Below are 22989 nucleotides of genomic sequence, written 5' to 3' on the forward strand. Positions count from 1 at the left end.
AGACATTCAAGATGACAAGAATAGACCATGAATCCAGTTTAAGGGCTTCTATTGCATGCTGTACCACAACTTCAAACACAGTAATATGGAAGCAAAAAAAAAAAAAAAAAAAAAAAAACGTACTGGGCCCAGTTTCTACGAGAAACCTCTACTGGGTGACATAAAGATCTATGAACTGGATGGAACTCAGCTCATGTAAACTTGTTTACCGCATCTGTGTTGCCATGGACTTCTTCACATCTCCCTATCGGCATCACAAAAACTAAATCCTAGCAAGAGCATACCAGGTCTTGCCAAAAATAACAAAGACCAAGGGTGGATTTCGGTATTCCAAGGATTGTTTCTGTCACTGGCCACTTTCCTGTTATTGAATTCCTCTCTCTCAATGCATATCCTCCTGGCTGGAACTTAAGTTATTGCTGATACCCACACACCCTCTACTTGTTAAGACAACCACCAGGACAGGGGGGGTTGTGGCTAGGGCAACTCACCAAACAGCTGAGGTGGCAAACAGCTTATTGGTAGCATGTATCCTCATTCGAACCATGAAGGCTATCGCTTCAATTGATCAGTCCTATATTTTGACATTATTCTACATTTCCCTCATACTTACAATATCAGTATATCTATATGACCTACCATTTCCCACAAAGACAGTAATATCAAATAGAACACAAGATCATTGGGAACCTTTACTACCAACACAAATAAGAACACTAAGTTACTTTCTAGTCTACACCCAACCTTTATACCACACAAAACATTATAAATGATTAAGTCATTTTCATCTTTGTCAATAAATTATTGGTAGATGTGGGGATCACCAGGTAACTCATAACACATGATGCCATAGTATAATTTTAGAGACAATTCTGCGATACATTATGTATTGCAAGTCCATGAACTGCAATACATTCCTAAATTCAAGTCAATAAAAACATTAAAATTACACATATCATAGCACGATATCGTGTCAAGATAGGAATCTGTAATACAGATTATAGTTTCCAATGATTAAACAGTAAGTTTCATTACATTATCAGCTGCCCCGTTTTCACAGTTCTGCGTCTTAATATCCAACTGGAAAAAACTAAGCAAACAAGCATCATTCCAGAATCTCAATACTGAGCGAATCTGCACCTTGCGATCAGGACAAAATTTCAAAGTTTTCCATTATTCAGCATCACAATTAAATCCCAGTTGCACCTTTCCACGGATTTAGCAGCACTTATCAATGGCTCATTTCATACAATTCCATAACTCCCCACCTTCTTCCTCAACCATCCCCACCTAAATGCGTCGCAGGGCGTCAGCTAGGTTTTCCCTCTGACACCAAGGAGAGAGGAGAATGTATAGTCTGTCTCCCTGCCCGTCAGTGCAAACGTCACCCTGTAATCCTTCCCTGCCTCTGATAAGAATAAGACACAGAGAGGAGAGAAGAGAAGAAGAGAAAATAGGAGAGAAGAAAGGATGAGAGGAGAGGGATTTGCTGAGAACAACAAATATAAGCACCAGTGAAAAATAAGAAGCCAAAGAAGGGATTGAAGTGGACAGGAGTGGATGAGTGGCAAATGAGCCCAGGGGACATAACTATGGCTGAGGGCTGGAGAGGAAGAGAAGACTGACAGAGAATCCCTCATTTCAGTAACAAAAGCAGATTTCAACCCCCTACAAAAGTGTACTGGCTTTGCCATTCAGAGTAAAAAGAGCTTAGAGCCATTGTTTCATTATGCACTACATAATACCATTACACACAGAGGAAAAAAAACAACAAAAAAAACCACAACTATAATCACACTTTGATGTCCTATAAATAGGCGAGTCTCTTGTTAGTCTCCCTTATTCCAGCAAGCCGTCAAAAGGGCCCTTCTTCTACGCCACCAGGCCTCCTCCACAACCAGAACATTATTAAATATAAATTAAGGCAGATACACCATGGGAGGGGAATACTCTATCGCTATTGCATATTACATATGACATCAGTTTTGACCTTTGGCTCTGGCACATTAATAGTGTTTCTAAAGAGAGCTAAAATGATTAAGCTGTGTTTCCAATGACACGAGAAGATGCTTCAATTCAAACCAGTACAGGAAAAAAACGACAAGCCACCTTGTTAACAGTAGCCCAGTGGATTGGTATTCGCACACTTTACATCTCTATGACCAAATATCTCAGCCCGATTTCAAATTTCCAAAACAGCTTCCTTCCTCACATGTTTAGGGACTCTTTTCACAGTACGGTTACTTCCCACTTCTTGTTTCGACAGGTTACAGACCCATGTTATGAGCTACAACTTGTGTTAATCCTGCAATGAGACCTCTGTGAAAGGTTCCTTTGAGCATTGCAGAGCCTCATTGATCCAACATTAGAGCCACAAGTTTGTAAAAGTCATTTTATCGCCTGTCTTTCTCTCTTTCAACGCCTGTCTTGCCCCCTGTCAAATGCATGGCTCACACTGGAACTCTCTGGGCCATTGAGAATATCAATATGGATTATAGGCCACTTTAACAATAAACTCAGTAAGAGGTGTGCCAAAGAACGCATAATTTCAAATACACGAACACGGACAGCAGTGATTCTGAACTGCGTGTCGGATTTAAATGCCAGTTTAAATTGAGGACGTAAATGAGTTGGGCTACGTGAAAGGTCAAAATGTGATTGTGGTATGTGTATTCATCAACGGGCATTTTGACCAATCAGACATCTTTGTAGGCGGGACAGTGCTGACAGAACAAATAGCTGGTCACTGTTCAATATGCAGTGCGAGGAAAAATCAGTTAAGCAAGTTTCGGTGGAAACATTTCTGTCAAAAGAAGGCAGCTTACACATTTCTCCTCCAACCAATAAGAAAGTACCTACATTTATGCAATAGCCAAGAAATGTGTTGTGTCTAGAAATGTGTTCAGGAAAGTCAAGTAATTTTCCATTATTGTTGCGGTTGTCAGCAATTCAACATCATGCTCCCAATGAAGAGAGATCAATGTGAAGTCATTCCAATTCAATCATTTGAAATGTCTCCAGTAGAGTCGATGTGGCCTGAAAACATCATGGCTTGGACAGAAAAACTGATTTGAAAAAAGGGAAATTCCACTTTGTGGACTTTTTATCTATTTTCTCCACCTACCCGCCCATACTCGTGTATTTAGCCCTGTATCATCATTCCAGACTAAATGTCTTCCAAATCACTCCTTAATTTACTCAAATTCATCGTTTTACATTGTTTAACTGTTGTTGTTCACAAGTTCTGTTGTATAAAGAGTGAGGATTATGAGCAGATATGTGTTATTATATTATATGTATTCTTTATATATGTTTATTTTGTATTTTGGGACAATATGGCTATTCAGCCAGCAGAGGGTGCTTCTCAGTGAGACAACTAGTTTATTAGTCAAACAGATGATTCTTCTGTGGGTTAGGAGGGGGAACATCAGTTTCGCAGTGCTGCCAATGTGAAAACTATCACCAGATTTGATTTTTCAGACACCCAGTGATGGAATTTTAGAAAAAGCTCCAAATTTACTAACTTTCCTAGTTGCTAGAAAGTGCATGTACTGTAACACTAGTGCTTTTGATGTAACAGGTTCAAATCTCCTGCAATAAAAAAAGGTACAACATAAAAACGTCGACATCTACAGTACCTGCCACAGTCTGTGCTGGAATTAAAATTCAAGTTCAGACCCTGTTTGTTGTCTACCAATACATTTGGAGATAAAATAACCAACCAAATTAAAATAAAAGTTATTAAGAGTTTTTTACCAACCCACACCCAAAATAATTATTTCTTTCTAAATGTGGGGGGTCTTCCCAGTCCCAAAAGGTTGGGATCATAACAATTAAACAACTTTCAATTAATTGCTAATAGGAATTGAATCGATAATTTTTCAAATTAAACACTTGTGAATAATCAGCGGCCTTGTTGTTATTCTATTAACGTGAGTTTTCGCCCGCGCAAAGAGCACAGCAGGGCTTTTGAAAAACTTCTCCATTGCAGTCCCTCACTGGACCGTCAAGGGGCAGCGGAAGGTAAAAAATACCCAGTGGAACGATAGTAGCAGTAGAGTAGACGGAAGAACGACAAACGACAAACATAGCTGTACGTAGAAAACGGGAGGTTCTTGATGCCAAGGAGGAAACTATGTGTTTATTGTTGCTCAACATCTAATCCTCAACTCGCGCAATGACAAGTTGTAAATATTCCTGTATGCGCGAACCAGCTCAGCGAGTTTTTCCCCGAACTTCTCTATTTTGAAATGAAATGAGGAGAAACGCCCCACGTGCCAAGTCACACAATCTCGGAGGTGCTACTTTGCCTCCAACAGAGTTCACAAAAGTTAATGAATTAAATAAAATGACTGAGTATGAAAATGAAACGAATCAACAGCAGCCACACAAACGCCAAAGGTACCTGGAAATCAAGAGATGATGGCGTTTGAATGTGCTGAAGCTCCGGCTCAACCACTTGACTTCTTATGTCATGGGCCCACTGCACGACTTTCAAAGTTGTCGGATCGCCGCACTTTTCACACTACACAACTTTCCGTCTTGTGATCGGACTACATGACTGATCGGCGACAGGGGGTCACACATAACAAGATCGGGTTGGGTCTCCAAACTACGTTTTGTCACGAAAACACACGGGAGAAGTGACTCGGGAAATGGCGCGATACCATGCGCGAGACAGGATTATTTATTTTTTATTTGTTTCTTGATCACTGTAAAAAAAATAAAAATAAAAAAAATAAAAGCAGAATCTAAACAAGAAATATATTAAAAAGCTGGAGAAGTAAAGTAAAACAGGTATGTTGTGTTTTTCTGGCTGCTGCTCCGGTCCACTCCTGTCTCCCCTTCTCTCCTCCTCGACTACTCCCGTCCCACTCACTCCGTGTCTGCTCTCATTGGCTGCACCTCCTTGCGACCCAATATTCAATCCGCTTGATATCTGGCGACTGCGAGCCATCAACGAGCACTCACCGGAGCGCGCTATTATTCGCCTCCGATCTGGAGCTTTGCTCGGCGATCTCCAAAAACCTGTCTGCGAGCGGAAAACCAGGCCAGAATCACGTAGTCACAACTCAGCATTCATCAGCTGACAAACAGGAATGAAATTAGGCTTGTGCTTTTCTAAAAAATAACCACTGACATAGAGGCCGAGTTTGATTTTGAATGTATCATTTCTGGGGCACTGGAGAGAGTAAAGCACAACCTTTTCCCCTGCTTCTTGCCATGCTATCAATTCAATTTAATCAAATGTCTACTTCAGATAATCTTAATAACCTAGTAATAATGCAGCTTCTAAAATAACTGGTTATTTACAAATGAATATCCTAAAAGTCGAAATACAGTCTACTGATCAATCTAGGGAACATCTACAGATACTAGGGCTGGGTATTGGTACTCAATACCTTAAAAGGTATCAACCGAAATAACCCAATACCAAGTAGTATTGAAACTTCTCCAGTCAAACAATACCTGCATTCAATCCCCTTTGTACCCAGATCTAGAAAAAGACTATTTGTATGGTTTTGGTCGCAGCCAATCGCCACAAGTGTTCTTCAATTTAAGGCAACGTGTGAATGGCTCACTACCGCAGCAGCAGCTACAGCAGTCTGTGGTGGTGAAGTTGGGCGCGGTGTATTTGACAAGAGTTGTCCAGTTCAGCGTGCCGAGATGCTACCTAAACATGCAAAAGTATGGCTACACTAAGTGCCATTTTACGCAGTTGAATGGTTCCATTCACATGAGGGGTATAGTAGAAAAACAAAAAGGTACCAAAGGAAGTACTCTCTTGGTATCGATATCACTTTAAGCATACTGGGATCACTATTTTCTAAACGATACCCAGCCATAATAAAATACTTCAGCTTCTTCACCCAAATTTCTATTAACTTAATTTCTTTTGTTGTTGTTACTATTTGATTGCCTTATATTAATGTAAATCACTTTGAGCTACGATACAAACAGCATAAGCAATGCAAAATATTACTGCTGATGACAGATGTCAACTTCGGGTACTTGCCCTGCGACAGGATCACAACCAAAGACTGCGTTTATCCTGGAGACAGAACAGGATTCGTCTCCCTATAGGGCCTATCTTTCCTCATTCCCCCTTGGCAGTCCCATAACTGAACAGCTTTCCTTTTATCTGATCCAAAACAGCCGGGAAAGAATAGCCTAGGCTCAATCAAAGCGAAAAACACAGAAAACAAAGCAGAAAGAGGGGCAAGGGAGGGATAAAGAGATGGGATCAATGTCAAATCAATGTGCTGAACAACGTGGCTTGGCACACAGCACACGGTATACACATACTTTGAGTCAGAGTTTGTGCGTGTGTGTGTGTGTGTGTGTTTGCATATGGCCATATGTTACATACTTAATTCAAGTTCTTGTAAGCAAAGGTCAAAACTAAGTGGTGGTGGGTCACCACCTACTCCAGTGCACGAGCGTGCCTGTACCTGCAACTACGGCTTATGCACACTTTGTGTAATTCATTCACTCAGCCATAAATCCAAGCCCAGCCAACTCAAATAAGCAGGATTTAAGCAGCACTCTTGTTCGGGCTGTTAGTCTCCATGTGTGTTTGATTGTATTTGTGGGTTTCAATTAAGCAATATCTTCTATAGGCTTCCAAACACATAGCTCTAGCCCCTATGATATGTGCCTTTCGAACGAGTAAACCATTTGGGTTGCTGCGGTTGCACATATGGGACGGACAAATGAGCCGAGCTGAGTTAAATTGCTTGCGATTAGGACACATTGGCTACTAATTGCCTCTCATTACCGTTTGAAAGTGAGTGGTGGCTGAAATCAAAGGCTGAGTAGGTGGGTGGGTCAGGCCCTAGTCACTCACATGACCGACAGGCATGGCCGACAGCACTGTCATTATCCACAACTGGCATCAGGGCTTCTTGACCGTGATGTGACTATCGAGAGGAAATCCTTTTTTCTTCTTCTAATTATTACTTATTAGGAAAGCCACGCTTGTTTATAAACAATGCCAGCATTATTCAAGATAACTGTATTTTGATGCATGCCATAGTCATGTTTCGTATATATTATAGTCAATATGGTACTTCTTTTTTTTTCTTTTTATACATCAAACAAAGTTGTTAACAATCTAAACATGGACGGTCCAGATGAAATCTGACTTCCGCTGTCTAGAAAGTACAAAGTTCCCCTGAAATGAAAAAGCAAGATCTTCGCCAGATGTCAACTCAATTCGAATAGCAGGTTATGCCAAGTTGACCGGTGGCTTACAGATGGATCTTAAAAGAACAGGTTCAAGGGAGACTAAACAACACAGCCTCTGCAGGGTGTTAGAATCTGGCCCAAGTCCAATATTAACTTAGCCCTGAACTCCAACATGATCTCCCAGACACAAACGTCTTGGCAAACAGTGCGTGACCCAGGCTCTCATTGTGCAAAGCGTGTTGCTGACAATCGCCTGTTGAACCACCTCGAAACCATAGCATTAGAATGCAGATCCGCGTTTTTCCAACCACTGTGCCATCGCTTAGTGCCGAGGTCGACGACCGATAATCGTGGGAATACTCGGCAAAACAACACTCCCGAGTCGCTCTGTGAGAATTGCACAGAATTGTGCAGCAGCTTTGGAAAAGCCGACTCCCCCGAACCTACGCTTCTCCGTCTACTGAGTCGACACAGGCTAAAACGCACGGATGTATAGACACAACATTAATAGAAAAAACCAAAAAACCAAAAAAAAAACAACCAAAAAAAAAAACCCACGCAGCATATGGGCAGCTGAGCCACTTGCGATGCACAGCCCACTCCGAGCGCGATTCAAAAGTGTAAACAGAGTAAAAATAGCCTGCCATCACAGGGATCCCTAAAGTCCCGTTATATAATGGTACGAGAAGCCAAGGCGAGTGACATCACACAGCCCGTGTCCTTTACAACCCGGTGTCTGTGGAAATCCGCGCTCCGGTGACACGTTAACGCGCGCACACACACACACACGCGCACACACACACACACACACACACGCACGCACCGCGTGTGATTAAAACGCGGATGAAAACGTGACAAAAAGTGCTCCGTGGGTTTCGCTCCCACGGCACGCGGAGAGTTGTGCGTCTCCCGTGTTGGGAGACAACACTTCCGCGATGGGAAACGGAGATAAAAAAAAAAAAACACCAAAAAACGACGCAGTCCGCATCACTAGGACTGTTTGGAAAACGGGACCCGAACTCCGCTGACACGAGGGCAACGCGTTACTGCGCGCCGAGTGTCATGAGGAGGGAAATGTTTTGAGCCGAGCTCCGAGTGAGTGGCGCAGTTTGCTGGAAGTACCGCGGCTGCCCCGAAACGGACTCGCCCGAGAGACGCGCTCGCAGCTCGGCCGAAGCCCGGCCGCCTCCCCGCCCCCGTCCCGGCTCCGACCGCACTTTTACACCCGCAAATCGACGTGACAAGTCCCGGGAAGCCAACAACAAGCACTTCCCTGCATGTTTGGCCTCTGGAAATGAGGTCAGAGTGCGAAGTAAACATTTTCCAAGGGCTTAAATGCTATAAACCAGCGCCGCCTAGTTTTCCCCTCCCCAGCCATTTTCACATAGAGAAGTACCGGTAGTAGCAGCGGGAACTGCTGGTCTAGATACGCGCTGTAGCGGGGCTTACTGTGCGGTGTAGCGGGCTGGAGGTGTCTCTTCGTGTCGCCAGGGCTCCCCGCTCCGCTCCGGCTGACGGCGTCTCCGTCTCCCCGCGTACTGAGCTCCGTCTGCGGCCACACAGCTAGCTGGAGCTCTGCCGAGGGAGGGAGGGAGGGAGGGAGGGAGCGAGAGAGACGGAGAGGGGAAGAGAGAGAGAAGGAGGGGGGGAGAGAGAGAGAAACAGAGAGAGAGAGAGAAGGAGGGGGGGAGGGAGAAAAGAGAGAGAGAGGGAGGGAGAAGAGAGAGAGGGAGAAAAGAGAGAGTGAGACAGAGAGGGGAAGAGAGAGAGAGAGAGCGAGAGAGAGAGAAGGAGGGAGAAAAGAGAGAGAGAGAGAGAGAAAGAGGGAGGGAGAAAGGAGAGAGAGGGAGGGAGAAAAGAGAGAGAGAGGGAGGGAGAAAAGAGGGAGAGAGAGAGAGGGAGAAAAGAGAGAGTGAGACAGAGAGGGGAAGAGAGAAGGGGGAGAGAGAGAGAGCGAGAGAGAAACAGAGAGAGAGAGAAGGAGGGAGAAAAGAGAGAGAGAGAGAGAGAGAGAAAGAGGGGGGAGGGAGAAAGGAGAGAGAGGGAGGGAGAAAAGAGAGAGAGAAAAGAGAGAGAGGGAGGGAGAAAAGAGGGAGAGAGGGAGGGAGAAAAGAGAGAGAGGGAGGGAGGGAGAAGAGAGAGAGGGAGAGAGAGAGAGGGAGAGAGAGAGAGAGAGAGGGAAAAAAGAGAGAGAGAGAGGGAGGGAGAAAAGAGAGAGAGCGAGAGGGAGGGAGAAAAGAGAGAGAGAGAGAGGGAGGGAGAAGAGAGAGAGAGTGAAACAGAGAGAGAGACAGAGAGAGAGGGAAAAAAGAGAGAGAGAGAGGGAGGGAGAAAAGAAAGAGAGAGAGAGAGAAAAGAGACAGAGAGAGGGAGGGAGAAAAGAGACAGAGAGAGGGAGTTATAGGTGTTTATATTCGTACCACACGCGCGCGCAAACATACACAAACCGACACGTCCTCACGAACGCGTGCGCCGCACAAATGTGGGACAGTTCACACAAAGAAAACAACACAAGTAATAAGACTTGGCACAATGTCAACTAGCTCCTCTGTCTCCTAGAGGGTCCCCTTACTCCTAGACTGTCTCCTAGCGTGTCCCCTCAATCCGAGGCGGTCTACTACACTGTCTCGTAGAGTGTCCCCTAACGCCTAGACTGTCTCCTACGCAGTCTCCTAGAGTGTCCCCTTACTCCTAGACTGTCTCCTAGAGTGTCCCCTCAATCCGAGGCGGTCTACTACACTGTCTCGTAGAGTGTCCCCTAACGCCTAGACTGTCTCCTACGCAGTCTCCTAGAGTGTCCCCTGAATCCTAGACTGTCTTCTACAGTCTCCTAGAGTGTCCCCTTAATCCCAGACTGTCTCCTAGAGTGTCCCCTTAATCCTAGACTGTCTTCTAGAGTGTCCCCTCATCCGAGGCGGTCTACTTCACTGTCTCCCAGTGTCCCCTAATGCCTAGACTGTCTCCTACGCAGTCTCCTAGAGTGTCCCCTGGATCCTAAACTGTCTCATACACTGTTTCCTAGAGTGTCCCATAACGCCTAGACTGTCTCCTACGCAGTCTCCTAGAGTGTCCCCTGAATCCTAGACTGTCTACTACACTGCCTCCTAGAGTGTCCCCTTAATCATAGACTGTCTCCTAGAGTGTCCCCTTAATCCTAGACTGTCTTCCAGAGTGTCCCCTCAATCCCAGGCGGTCTACTACACTGTCTCGTAGAGTGTCCCCTAACGCCTAGACTGTCTCCTACGCAGTCTCCTAGAGTGTCCCCTGAATCCTAGACTGTCTTCTACAGTCTCCTAGAGTGTCCCCTTAATCCTAGACTGTCTCCTAGAGTGTCCCCTTAATCCTAGACTGTCTTCTAGAGTGTCCCCTGAATCCTAGACTGTCTACTACACAGTCTCCTAGAGTGCCCCCTTAATCCCAGACTGTCTCCTAGAGTGTCCCCTTAATCCTAGACTGTCTTCTAGAGGGTCCCCTCATCCGAGGCGGCCTACTTCACTGTCTCCCAGAGTGTCCCCTAATGCCTAGACTGTCTCCTACGCAGTCTCCTAGAGTGTCCCCTGAATCCTAAACTGTCTCATACACTGTTTCCTAGAGTGTCCCATAACGCCTAGACTGTCTCCTACGCAGTCTCCTAGAGTGTCCCCTGAATCCTAGACTGTCTTCCAGAGTGTCCCCTCAATCCGAGGCGGTCTACTACACTGTCTCCTAGAGTGTCCCCTAACGCCTAGACTGTCTCCTACGCAGTCTCCTAGAGTGTCCCCTGAATCCTAGACTGTCTTCTACAGTCTCCTAGAGTGTCCCCTTAATCCTAGACTGTCTCCTAGAGTGTCCCCTTAATCCTAGACTGTCTTCTAGAGTGTCCCCTGAATCCTAGACTGTCTACTACACAGTCTCCTAGAGTGCCCCCTTAATCCCAGACTGTCTCCTAAAGTGTCCCCTTAATCCTAGACTGTCTTCTAGAGTGTCCCCTCATCCGAGGCGGCCTACTTCACTGTCTCCCAGAGTGTCCCCTAATGCCTAGACTGTCTCCTACGCAGTCTCCTAGAGGGTCCCCTGAATCCTAAACTGTCTCATACACTGTTTCCTAGAGTGTCCCATAACGCCTAGACTGTCTCCTACGCAGTCTCCTAGAGTGTCCCCTGAATCCTAGACTGTCTACTACACTGCCTCCTAGAGTGCCCCCTTAATCCCAGACTGTCTCCTAGAGTGTCCCCTTAATCCTAGACTGTCTTCTAGAGTGTCCCCTCATCCGAGGCGGCCTACTTCACTGTCTCCCAGAGTGTCCCCTAATGCCTAGACTGTCTCCTACGCAGTCTCCTAGAGTGTCCCCTGAATCCTAAACTGTCTCATACACTGTCTCGTAGAGTGTCCCCTAACGCCTAGACTGTCTCCTACGCAGTCTCCTAGAGTGTCCCCTGAATCCTAGACTGTCTTCTACAGTCTCCTAGAGTGTCCCCTTAATCCTAGACTGTCTTATAGAGTGTCCCCTGAATCCTAGACTGTCTACTACACAGTCTCCTAGAGTGCCCCCTTAATCCCAGACTGTCTCCTAGAGTGTCCCCTTAATCCTAGACTGTCTTCTAGAGTGTCCCCTCATCCGAGGCGGCCTACTTCACTGTCTCCCAGAGTGTCCCCTAATGCCTAGACTGTCTCCTACGCAGTCTCCTAGAGTGTCCCCTGAATCCTAAACTGTCTCATACACTGTTTCCTAGAGTGTCCCATAACGCCTAGACTGTCTCCTACGCAGTCTCCTAGAATGTCCCCTGAATCCTAGACTGTCTTCCAGAGTGTCCCCTCAATCCGAGGCGGTCTACTACACTGTCTCCTAGAGTGTCCCCTAACGCCTAGACTGTCTCCTACGCAGTCTCCTAAAGTGTCCCCTGAATCATAGACTGTCTTCTACAGTCTCCTAGAGTGTCCCCTCAATCCTAGACTGTCTCCTAGAGTGTCCCCTTAATCCTAGACTGTCTTCTAGAGTGTCCCCTGAATCCTAGACTGTCTACTACACAGTCTCCTAGAGTGCCCCCTTAATCCCAGACTGTCTCCTAGAGTGTCCCCTTAATCCTAGACTGTCTTCTAGAGGGTCCCCTCATCCGAGGCGGCCTACTTCACTGTCTCCCAGAGTGTCCCCTAATGCCTAGACTGTCTCCTACGCAGTCTCCTAGAGTGTCCCCTGAATCCTAAACTGTCTCATACACTGTTTCCTAGAGTGTCCCATAACGCCTAGACTGTCTCCTACGCAGTCTCCTAGAGTGTCCCCTGAATCCTAGACTGTCTTCCAGAGTGTCCCCTCAATCCGAGGCGGTCTACTACACTGTCTCCTAGAGTGTCCCCTAACGCCTAGACTGTCTCCTACGCAGTCTCCTAGAGTGTCCCCTGAATCCTAGACTGTCTTCTACAGTCTCCTAGAGTGTCCCCTTAATCCTAGACTGTCTCCTAGAGTGTCCCCTTAATCCTAGACTGTCTTCTAGAGTGTCCCCTGAATCCTAGACTGTCTACTACACAGTCTCCTAGAGTGCCCCCTTAATCCCAGACTGTCTCCTAAAGTGTCCCCTTAATCCTAGACTGTCTTCTAGAGTGTCCCCTCATCCGAGGCGGCCTACTTCACTGTCTCCCAGAGTGTCCCCTAATGCCTAGACTGTCTCCTACGCAGTCTCCTAGAGGGTCCCCTGAATCCTAAACTGTCTCATACACTGTTTCCTAGAGTGTCCCATAACGCCTAGACTGCCCCTACGCAGTCTCCTAGAGTGTCCCCTGAATCCTAGACTGTCTACTACACTGCCTCCTAGAGTGTCCCCTTAATCCTAGACTGTCTCCTAGAGTGTCCCCTTAATCCTAGACTGTCTTCCAGAGTGTCCCCTCAATCCGAGGCAGTCTACTACACTGTCTCGTAGAGTGTCCCCTAACGCCTAGACTGTCTCCTACGCAGTCTCCTAGAGTGTCCCCTGAATCCTAGACTGTCTTCTACAGTCTCCTAGAGTGTCCCCTTAATCCTAGACTGTCTTATAGAGTGTCCCCTGAATCCTAGACTGTCTACTACACAGTCTCCTAGAGTGCCCCCTTAATCCCAGACTGTCTCCTAGAGTGTCCCCTTAATCCTAGACTGTCTTCTAGAGTGTCCCCTCATCCGAGGCGGCCTACTTCACTGTCTCCCAGAGTGTCCCCTAATGCCTAGACTGTCTCCTACACAGTCTCCTAGAGTGTCCCCTGAATCCTAAACTGTCTCATACACTGTTTCCTAGAGTGTCCCATAACGCCTAGACTGTCTCCTACGCAGTCTCCTAGAATGTCCCCTGAATCCTAGACTGTCTTCCAGAGTGTCCCCTCAATCCGAGGCGGTCTACTACACTGTCTCCTAGAGTGTCCCCTAACGCCTAGACTGTCTCCTACGCAGTCTCCTAAAGTGTCCCCTGAATCCTAGACTGTCTTCTACAGTCTCCTAGAGTGTCCCCTCAATCCTAGACTGTCTCCTAGAGTGTCCCCTTAATCCTAAACTGTCTTCTAGAGTGTCCCCTGAATCCTAGACTGTCTACTACACAGTCTCCTAGAGTGTCCCCTTAATCCCAGACTGTCTCCTAGAGTGTCCCCTTAATCCTAGACTGTCTTCTAGAGGGTCCCCTCATCCGAGGCGGCCTACTTCACTGTCTCCCAGAGTGTCCCCTAATGCCTAGACTGTCTGCTACGCAGTCTCCTAGAGTGTCCCCTTAATCCCAGACTGTCTCCTAGAGTGTCCCCTTAATCCTAGACTGTCTTCTAGAGTGTCCCCTCATCCGAGGCGGTCTACTTCACTGTCTCCCAGAGTTTCCCCTAATGCCTAGACTGTCTCCTACGCAGTCTCCTAGAGTGTCTCCTACATTGTCTTCTAGAGTGTCCCCTAAATACTGTCTCCTTTACCATCTCCAAGACTGTTTTCTAGCTCCTAGATCGTATCCTGACGAAGACTGGCCCTACCTCCTAGAATGTTTCCTAGCTCCGGAACGGTATCCTACACTCTCTCTTACACAGTCTCATAACTCCTAGACTTTCTCCTAGAGTGTGCCCTAGGTCCTATTCTGTCTCCAACACTGAAACTGTCTCCTACGCCGTCTCTTAGACGGCACTCTTGCTCCTAGATGCCTCCTGACCTTGATTGGCTGTAGCTACTAAATTATCCTAGACTGGTTCCTTGCTACGGAATGGTATCCTAGACTGTCTCCTACACTGTCTCCTAACTCCTAGACTGTCTCGTAGAGCAGTGGTTCTTCAACTTTATTTTAGTAATGTAAGCCCTCTGAGATCATTTTTCAGTGTAGTACCCCGTTTACAGGCTTTGGGAGAAAAAAAAAGAAAATTGACATAAAGGATGTACTGTTTGTGTGTCGTATGTGGTTTTTTTTAAACATTATATACGACCAATATTTTTTTCACTTCATTTTTTTTCTTTTCACTTTCAGAATACCCGCTACAGTACCCCTGGGGATACGAGGACCCCCTTTTGAGAAACACTGTCCTAGAGTGTGCCCTAGGTCCTATTCGGCCTCCAAGCTCCCAGACTGTCTCCTACACCTAGACTGTTTCCTTGCTCTGGGACAGTATCATAGCTTCTAGATTGTCTCCTAGACCGTCCTCTAGCTCCTAGACTGTGTCCTACACTGTACCCTAGACTGTTTTCTAGCTCCTTGACTGTCTTTAATACTGTCGCTTAAACTGTCTACCAACTACAAGACTCCTAAACTGTCCCCTAGCTCCTAGATTGTCTCCTACACATTCTCCTAGCTCATAGACTGGCTCCGAGATGGTCTCCTAGCTTTTAGATCGAGACGGTCTCCTAGACCGTCTCCTAGCTCCTAAACGGTCCCCTAGACTGTTTTCTATCTCCTTGGTTGTCTCCTACACAGGTTTGTGTCCTGGATAGTACAGTGGCAGGAAATAACCCTACCTCAAGGCAGTGATGCGTGTAACAAATATCAGGGAGAGTTACTATGGCAGCAGACGGTGAGTTGTGTTGCTGCAGTAACTGTGGAAAACAATTAAAAGGTCTGACAGTCAGAAGGGAACGCAACCAGCGTCTTTCAAAGAACATGGATGGCCGATCAGTGTTTTTACCGCAGTGAGACAGAGCGCAGTCACGCCTCATGACATGCGGGACCGCCAGATGTAAATTTATCCAAATAAACTCGCGCCGACGTGACCAGAGTGTCGTGGGAGTGTAGACATCTGTTATCTTTTTATGTATTTTGGCGACATTCTGAATATAACAGAGCCGTGGTTTAATGCAGCTACAGTAATACCGTAAGTAAGGAGCGGGTGCCCCCACTTGAATACGTGCCCACAAAGCCAACGAGACCGACCTAATCCGGGCTTGTTTGCACATTTGATTTCATTTTCTCTTTTACTTTGCTAAGACGAAAATGTGAAAGTATGAAGCATTTAATCGGTTCTTGGAAACAGGCTCTCAGTTGCGAGTCGCCCTCTAATTGGAAACAAACGGTTCAAAACCAATGTCATGGGGGAACCACTCTACTCTGTTTAGATTTGGATCGTGTGCTTTGGCCTTCAGCTGTCAACATGCCAGAAAGGCATGGCGGACTCGTGGAGGTAGAGTGATAGACAGTCAGCTGACAGTGACAAGGTGGAGGATCTCAGCTGCCGATAAAGTCTGTTTACACATTCAGACTGCAGATAGGCACACACACACACTCATACCCCCCCCCCTCCACCCACCCACCCACACACACACACACACACACACACACACGCACACGCACACGCACGCACACACACACACTCAACTTGTAAACATGCAAATGAAACAAGACCATGTTTCGAGTAATTTAATCACGCTCCCAAATTCAATTGGCTTTTTCAGTCAATGTCACATCAGGGGACGATATCCAAGAACTCTTGAGTTTGTATTGAGAATATCCACGTAACAGGATTTGCTCGATTTATCTATTAACATTTTTAAGGGAGCAGCATTGGAGGTGGAGTGCTGCAAAGCCATGGCGAGCCACATCATCAAAGGTTAAATGTGAGATAAAAAGCGATAAAGTGTGGTTAATGACAGAACATAAGCATGTCATTATGCCTCTGATAAGTATGCATTTCATTTTCAAGTATGTATTTTGTAGGCTTATTGTTATCCCATAACAACTTAAAATAATGCATTAACATATCTGTTACTCTCACTCCTTCTAAAATAGTCTCTAACGCAACATCGGAGAAATACAGCACAGAGCGTAAGCACACTGGCGCAAACACGTGGTTTCACTATTCCCAGCATAACACTCGTTTTTTCAATATTTCGATATTTTCAACAATCTCAACAGCTCTGACCCCACCTGGACTTGCAACATGACAGCGCTTTCCTCCTCCACCCTCCCTGGTTGGGGAGTGCAGCCGGGCCTGCCGGGTGCACGAGGCAGTGGAGTGACAAGAGGGTCAGGGACGGCTCCCACTCCCAGACAGTTGCTCGATAAGTGGCACCATTGTGCTGCTCTCTATTGTGACAGATGTAGACAGAGAGCCAGACATGTGTTTCTGTGTTACATTAGATTAACGAATCTCACTATAAAGGTAGGAATCTCTGTCTGTCTGTCTGTCTGTCTGTCTGTCTGTCTGGCTGGCTCCCTGTCTGTCTGTCTGTATGTATTTCCTCCGATTAGCTCAACAACCGTTCATCCGATCTGCTTCACACTTGGCGGGTGTATTGCTGGGGACTCAAGCACGTGCAGTGTCGAATTTGGTAGGATTTGGACATGGGACATGTGTAATATTAATAAACTTTGAATAAACAGGGAGCAGCGGGCCAGCGGGGGGCGGTGCTCCAGGGCTCTGCGACTGAGTCACTGTCTTTCCCCAGTGTTTGACTTTAACCAACAGTTTTGTCTTCCATTGTGGAACGCAGGACTGAAACATTGACCTTTTGTAAAACGGTGCCATTAACATGTCATAGAAAGTCTTACATTTTGAACGGGCATGCACTACTATAGTACAGTATCTTTAAATTGAGCATATTGTATTTGATATATTTGCTACATCGCTACCTCCGAATGTGTGTGTGTACTCTGTGTCCCCCTGTGTGTGTGTGTGCGCGCGCATGCACGCAGTGCGCTGCCTTCATGTGCTGTTGCAATAATAAAAAAGTGTTCCCAGACGAGCGGCGGCTTCCTGGAAGGTTGGTTTACTCCCTGGAGATGAGCACGCGAGCTTTGTCGAGCGTGTGAACGCTATTCTACACCCAGGAACCACCCGGTGCCTCGGCTGTGACCCGCTGCGGGAGTCCGTGGAACCAAAAAACATACCTGCACCACGACTCCAGGAGAATCATTGATTTATACCTTGATTTTCAGCCCTTATTTCTCAAGCCATTGTCAGGTGACAAGAGAGAAGTCATTTACTGTACATGTAAGAATGATCAACAAACTGTACACACTGTACGTATGTAACCCACTCTCCCCATGAACATCTTGGATCTTGACTCTTGAATCATCAGCACTTATTTCTAATCTCCCAAAACTCCCAAAACAATCCACAGAGGACAAGAAGGAGACGATGACATGTCTATTTGTACTGTAAATACGGTGGAAGCGGCTACAGCATGCCTAAAAGCAAAGATATAATGCTCCGGACTTGAACTGTGTTTAAAAAAAAGTCAAGGTCAAAAGTCAATTTGACTGAGAGTTCGGAAGTTCACATTGACTCCCCGTGTTCCAGTTTTCCCACCCGTGCCCAATATTTTGCATGAAGGTTGATGTGTGTCATTTGTAAGCTCTTTAAGGGCTAAAATTCGACTTTATTCCGGACCTCTATACAATCAGAAGGGTTGTACCTGTTCACCTCGCCATGGAGGAGGAGGAGCCAGGAACTCGACCTTAGGCATTTATTTCCTTAAAATAATCGGCTGTGGAGGGTTCTGGTGGCATGGAAAGCGGCTGTCACTACAGATTTCCACCTCACAGTGTCTAGTAGTACTACATGTCTACAAGTCTGTTGCTACAAGTGCACCGATTATTATGACGCTGCTTCTCAACACTCCCCCTGTTGCTGGAAAGTGGAAGTGCTACTAAATTGACGGCATACTACATGACATACCGTACATGTACCCGGATTTTGTTACAAGACAAACTATGAATTTGAAATGAGTCCTGCGTTCTTCACTTTTGTCACAACATGTTTTACTGGTTTTCACGCTGTCACCATCAAGTTTTCGAGTTTTTCCTTCCATTGTGAAGACATGGCAGTTTTCATCTTCCATTGTGGAACACAGGAGGAGCCTTATACCTTATAAGTGCTGGTGGTAGGTTTAGATAAGTTTCATTCAGGAGGATTTAAATGCGTATTTAATTCTACAATTAATTCGAATATATAATTATAGAACCCAGAATCGTGACTGTGGCGCCGCCCCTTATGGCCGCCTGCGCGAGCACCTCGTGTCGATTACGCACATTTTAGCATTTTTAGAGCTTATAGAGCGTATTGTGCGTAATCACCGGGTGTCATGACATTTCACTGCATATATGTATGACCGTATGTATATGTATGTGACAAATATTCTCTTGAACTTGAACTTGATATACATACATACACATATGCAACAAAAACCTTCCATTAAAGACACTGTTCTCTTCATTTTCTTCATGTGCGAGGAAGACAGGGAAGATGCTGAAATGACACTACGTCACTAGAAAACCTGCTGCTAATTGTGAAAATGGTAGGAAATATATTTTTGGAACATGGCTGTTACTATAATTTTTTATAATTTTTTTTTATAATTCTACAGTTTTTATTTACATCATATACCAGTATAAACAACAAGCACTATATCAAAAGACATATTGGCTGGTTGTTAAAAACATAATAGCCCTCATGCTATTTTGTTTGCTACAAAGATTTGTAAGACATCAGTGTCAGTTCAGAGGTACATGACTATGACATAATAAGAAAATCAACACCCGAAAAGGAAAAATAATGAGCAGCAAAAGAACAACAACAGACCCTTTATCAACCCTCTCCCATTCCTTTTTCCTTCCACAGAGTTCATATATATTTGACCTCTTTGTTTTGTCTCTGTTAGTAACTCATATGCTCCCTTCTACTGTACATGAACTTTTTCACACCTCTCCTCCTCCTGCTCTTGCCAGGTTTTAAACCTGCCCTTGGCGGCGTAATCACACAATCCCGTAATCCCACCATCCACCACCTACCAGCGAAACCCTTTTCACACACAACCCCGCCGTTGTGTGACAGGGGAGAGCGGGCGCGGGGCGGATAGAGACGCACAGCGTCTTCCCTAAGTTGCCTAAGCTGTGTATTAACAGCAGCCAATTGAATCAAGCCGCGCAGGGCAGACCGATTTCGGAGCTAATCTGCTGTGTCTTAATGGGATCCACCGAAAACGTCTGGACCGACTCTAATTAGAGGAACGGAGAGGCGGAGGGACAGATCCTTTGGTCAGGGAGGGAGGACCCGCGATGCACATGCATGGAGACTGAGACAAGCTCCGAAAGATGCGGTGGCTGCACCTCAGGAGTTCCTTTGCATCTCCTGTGAAGAGGAACTCAAAAAGAGAGAGAGAGAGAGAGAGAGAGAGAGAGAGAGAGATGCCAGTGGAGATGAATTGTGGGATAAAACAGAAAACTGCCGTCAAGCCATTCAAATTCTCAGATGCTGTGGAACCGTCTGCGTAGGAACGTGTTTAATGCGTGTGTGAATTCCAAAAAGCAGTATTTATTATTAGAGGTTAATAGTGCAGGGATACAGGGAGGGTTTGTTTATCGCTACGATCTGATCATTTATTCCATCAACTGCTCCAACCTAAGCTTATTCCCCTGTCGCCCGCCTTTCCTGGTTAAATAAGAAAAAAAAACTGAAAACACTGTGCTCTAACTATCCTCTCACTGAGGGTAGTGAGAGTTTAAATTATTGACCAGGGGAGGGAGATGCTCAAATATACAGTATCTGCACACATACACACACAGCCACGCACACACACACACACGCACACACGCACACACACACACGCACATACGCACACGCACACGCACACACGCACACACACGCACACACGCACACACAGTGGTGAGTAATATTAGGACGGGTCCCTATGTGGTCTCTTGCGTAAGGGGGTCAGCGAGGAGGCGTCTGGATAATAGATGAGGCCGAGCAAACAAGGAGACAAACAACCAAAAACACAGACGGGCCGTTCTGGATACCCTGCGTCCGTTCCGACTGTCCCAATGTCTGTCTATTTCTTAATCTGTCTGGGGGGGGGGGGGGCGGGGGGTCCCAGCCTCTCCGACTGTGTACTTGATCCGTCCATTTTTCTGACCACCTCATCATGTCAGGGAGCGCGGTGAACATCAGAGACGCGGAGGGAAACTGACAGATTGACGATTTGGGAGTCGGCCTGAGAGGCTATGTGAGGTAGGGAGGGCCTGCCCGAGCAGAATATAACCCTTGAGGTTATATAGCTCTATGTGGGGGAACAGATGAGGGTATTTCTGCTGTCGTTCAGTTGTCAATATGTTACTATTGTGATTCTTCTCCTAACTTTGTGAGTTCAAAAGAGTGATTGTTATCCTGGCCGATGGAGTGAACGGAGTGAAGGAGGGTGAGTGGAATTAGAGGAAAGGCAAAGCGAGGTCTCAAAGCGATGCATTGACCGCAACGCGTCACGGTCGCTGATCAATACAACCATCCCCTCTCTCTCTCTCTCTCTCTCTCTCTCTCTCTCTCTCTCTCTCTCTCTCTCTCTCTCTCTCTCTGTCTCTCTCCCATCGCTCCCCTCTATCTTTCCCTCCCACGGGTGTGTATCACAGCAACCCTCCCCACTCATATGAGCTGTCAGATGTTGGGAGACCCTTGGAGGTCCATCCTACGTTCATTTTGTTGATTTCCAAAAGGGGCACAGGCGTGGCCATGAGGCTTTGGCCATGTAATCCTCAGTAAGAGCTATCTGACCTCTCTCTCTCTCTTTTGTTCCCTTTTGCATGATCTCTCGCTCTCCCTCTTCTGATTTTTATCTCCTCCGGATTTGCCTTCCGACTCTGCTTCTTTCCAGCTCCAGCAGACCTTGTGTAATGCGACGCACCATGGAGGCCATTCATCAAAGTCGGGAGAACCCCCCTGCAGCTTATCTCCCTGCCCCTGGTGCTCCCACAGCGGAGTCCGTTCAAGTCGTAAAGAGAGAGATACCAAGACGGCAGCAGCGACCTAAATTGGCAATAAGAGACGATTATGTGTTTTGCATTGATAAACGCCAAATTCGTCAGATGTCACTGCGTCTGGGGGTTCTGAGGGGTTTTGGCGGACCCGCTGTTCAACTGCAGTTGGACGTGAAATTTTTATTTATTTTTGCAAGACATCGTCTAGACGCTCTCTTGTGCGCGGCCCTTTTAACAACTCCAATCAATGTGGCCGTCGTCTGCTTAACAGACAGCTTTCCCTTCCCAGAGCGATGGGCTACAAAGGGGTCTGATAACATTGTGGTTGAAGAAGAAACTCTACCACAACATAAATTATTTTGGTTCTCTTGGCATTGAGTCTTCTTGTATGCACCAGCTTTAGTCATTAATTCACAAGGCTCTCCGAGTGCTGCTGAGTGCTCTGCTATTGCAGAGAGAACGCCAGTGTTTGTCTTCTATAGGTGCATTTTAATGCTCCAGTGTGTGTGTGTGACTTTCGGGTCCCTTCCCCGATTGTGTGTCTCTCTTTCAGTCAGTTATTGTGTTCTCCAGCCTCTATCTTATTCCGATTCCAAACAAATTCAAATAGAATTTAATTTGTATTAATCTCCCCGGTTGCTGAGGTCATGCTGAAATAAACACGACTTGGATAAGAGTAAGGGTTTGGAGGGTTTCATCCTTGGAAGAATCAATTTATAGCGAGCAAAGACTGTCAAGGATTTTATATACAAGTTATTTAATCAAGTTTTCAGTTTTCTCTCTCCTGAATGTTACCAGTTGGTAACATGCTCCCTCCCATAACTATACTGAGTCATGGATGTCAGCTGATTGCTCCCTCTATGTGTGCACACGTGGTTTCGTGTGTGTGTGTGTGTGCGCGTGTGTGTGTGTGTGTGTGTGTGTGTGTGTGTGTGTGTGTGTGTGTGTGTGTGTGTGTGTGTGTGTGTGTGTGTCCCACATTACTCATTTACAGTGGAAAACAGGGCCTTTGTGAATAAACATCCCTGGAGCTAGTAGGCTCACTCTCAGTCCTACTAACCTGAGTCGCTACAACCAAACATGCACACACAGCGCATGCACCGTGTCATGTTTGTAACACCATGGAGGCCAGTGCACATGTATTTTCTTATTGTGTAGTTATTTTTTAGTGATATGGCTATATAGTAATTTAACTGATTTCTAGTTATGTATTTATTTTTTAACGCTTGATTTGGTTTGTATGGAATTCAAACATGAATAAAATAAAATAGTGGCGAAAAAGCTGGATGGATGGTGGGTGGACAGTGAAATACAGTATGCTCTACGTTTTCTACTCTATTCCCATACATTGTTTGGTCTGTGTAGAAACAACAGCATATTAGTGTGCGAGACCAGAAGTGTCATGATATGGCCCACAGACCGCATTCAGCAGAGGGGTCCAACCCGGCCTGCGGAGGATTTGGCATGAAGAAAAATATTGTAAGTAAGTCAAGTCAAGTCAAGTCACACTTTATTAATAATGTGCATTACAGAGGGCAACACAATTTGCTTTACAGGGAACTACAATCAAAGAAAACATAAAATGTCTGTGCAATCATATGAACAGTCAGTGCACCAAAGATGAGTATTTCTGTTTTATCTTCGTTCAGCTGTAAAA

The 22989-nt window shown here is 45.9% G+C and overlaps 1 protein-coding gene across 1 annotated transcript in view; it reads right to left on the reverse strand.

The window, feature by feature from the left end:
• atxn1a (ataxin 1a) overlaps window positions 1-8700 on the reverse strand; it is a 101413-nt gene extending 92713 nt beyond the window's left edge. Inside the window, exon 1 of the mRNA XM_080014423.1 lies at window positions 8638-8700. The gene's annotated coding sequence lies outside the window, so the exon portion shown is untranslated. The remainder of the gene's footprint in view (window positions 1-8637) is intronic.
• Between the last annotated feature and the right edge of the window lie 14289 nt (window positions 8701-22989).

The sequence above is a fragment of the Zeus faber genome, assembly GCF_960531495.2.
Source record: "Zeus faber genome assembly, chromosome: 1".
Lineage (NCBI taxonomy): Eukaryota > Metazoa > Chordata > Actinopteri > Zeiformes > Zeidae > Zeus > Zeus faber.